Here is a 2555-nt window from a genome sequence, read left to right as displayed (position 1 = left end):
AGTACCTTGGGATGTGCTTGGGTTCCATGGGGAGATGTTTCAATAATGCTGCAGTGGGGTGCCTGAGTGCTGTGGGGAGATGCATGGGTCCTCCAGGAAGATGCTTGCGTTCTCGGGGGGTTATGCTTGTGTGCCTCAGGGAAATAGCTGTGTTCCTGGAGAGATGCTTTGCTGCTGCTGGGGAATCGTAGAATCATAGAATATCCCGAGTTGGAAGGGACCCATAAGGATGATCAAGTGCAACCCCTGGCACCGCACAGGTCTACCCAAAATGCTTGGGTCCTTAAAAGGGTCACGTTTGGATGCCCTGCAATGACGCTTGGGTGCTCCAGAGAGATGCCTGGCTGAGCCAGGCAGAACCTTGTGAGCTCAGGGTGATGTTGGGATCTCCTGGAAGGTGCTGGAATGCCCTTGGATGATGCCTCACAGGTAGAATGTAGTGCTTAGGTGTCGTGGGGAGATGCTTGTCTACTCCAACACAAGGCTTGTGTGCCCTGGGGAAAATCTCGGTGATTTCAAGAGGTGCTTATGTTCCTTGGCGAGAGGCTTGGGTGTCGTGGAGAGTGCTCCAGGAAGATGCTTGTATTCCCAAGGGAGACTGGTTCTTTCCCTAGGGAGGTTCATGTCTTCTCTAGGGAGGTGCCTGAATGCTCCTTGGACATGCTCGTGTACTCTGGGGAGCTGCTTGGGTACTCCTAGTACAATAGTCGGGTGCTCCGGGGAGATGCTTGGCTGCTCCCAAGATGGGGACTGGTCTGGGGAATGTTTGGCTGCACCTTAGAGCACAAAAATCTATCCCCTAATCACACAAAATTCTGCCCCAGGCACCCAAGCATCTCCCTACAGCACAGAAGCACCTCCCTGCAACACCCAAGCACCTCATTGCACCTCCCACAGGAACCTTCCCACCACAGTCCTACATCTGACTGGAGAACCCAAGCATCTCCCCAGGGCACCAAAACACCACCTGGGGCACACAAACATCTCACTGGACATGGGAAGCACCTCCCTTGGCACCCAAGAGCTTCCGAGGGCTGCACAAGTACCTACCAGGGTCATTCAAGTATGTCCCTGTGCTCATGCACGCATCCCCCAGGGGACACAGACACCAAAGAGCAGGAACCAAGCATCTCCCCACAGCACTCCAGCATCTCCCTGGAGCCAAGCATCACACAAAAAGCACCCAACCATCTCCCTGGAGCACCCAAAATCCTCCCTGGAGAAACAAAGCTTTACCCCGGATCAAACTAGCCTCTCCCTTGGGCACACAAGCACATCTCCTAGGGTACACAAGCATCCCCAAAGAGCACTCAAGCATTTCTCTGGAGCCACCAAGAAACAGCCAGGATCACCAATCCATCTTCCTGAGACATCCAAAAGAATCTCTGCATCACCCAGCTGTCTTCTTGGAGAAACCAAGCATCTCCCTGCACACCCAGGGAGCGTCTGGACACAGCAGCTAAGAAGCCTGGGGAGCACCCAGATTCTTCCCGGCATAGCCAAGAACTTCCATCGAGCAAGAAAGCAGCTCCTGAGTCCCGTGGGCATCTTCTGAGGCACCCAGGCATCATCTCTGCACCGGGATGAGCACACAAGCATCTCCTCCCCACAGCGGTTCCTGGGCCATTCAGGCTCGCACTGCACTTCAGCCCCTGCTCCATCGCGCACTCACCTCCCTGTCCTGCCCTGCTCTGCCCTCTGCTGCCTGCTGCCAGGGGCTTCCATCCCGACTGGGGCCTGCCCGCAACCAGGGGCCTTTTATCCCGACTGGGCTGCCGTGTCGCGGCCCCACTGTGACGCCTGGGTGACACAGCCACCGCTGCCCCGCTGCCCATTGTGACGCCTGGCTGACACATTTCCTGCGTCCCATTTCCCTGGGACAGCCAAACACCTTGCTGGGGAACGCAATCACCTCCCTTGAAGACCAAAGATCTCCCTGGGGGACCCAAGCATTTTCCCAGGGCATGCTGCCATCTCCTCAGGGCGTTCAAGCACATTCCAGGAGCACACAGTCTTCTCCTGGAGGCACCCAAGAACATTCCCAGAGCACCCAAGCATCGATTTGGAGCAAGAAAGCACAACACAGGGGCACCCAGGCATGTCTCGAAAGCACCCAAGCATCTCCTTCGTGCAATCTAGCATCTCCTCAGGGTACACGAGCACCTCCAGGGGCATCCAGCTATCTTCCTGGGGACCCCCAGCACTTCCCTGTGGTCCACAAGCACTTCCCAGGCGGACACAAGCTTGTTTCCAGTAAACCAATGCTTCTCACCTGAGGAAACACACATATCCCCACAGCACCCACGCATCGTTCTCCAGTGCTCAGCAGTCTCGTTGGAGCATGCAAGCACCTCAGTGGGGCAAACAAACACCTTCTCAGGGAACTCAACAACACTCTTGGAGCGCTCAAGCACCTCCCTGGAGCACACAAACTGCTCTCTGCAGTACTCATGCACATCCTGGGGCACCCAAGTGGCCCCAGAGCAATAGAGCATCTTCCTAGAGAGCCCGAAGACATTCCCAGGGCACACAAGCATCTACCCGGGGTACATAAG

The sequence above is a fragment of the Anser cygnoides genome, chromosome 28, assembly GCF_040182565.1.
Source record: "Anser cygnoides isolate HZ-2024a breed goose chromosome 28, Taihu_goose_T2T_genome, whole genome shotgun sequence".
Lineage (NCBI taxonomy): Eukaryota > Metazoa > Chordata > Aves > Anseriformes > Anatidae > Anser > Anser cygnoides.
Note: the sequence above shows the minus strand (reverse complement) of the source record.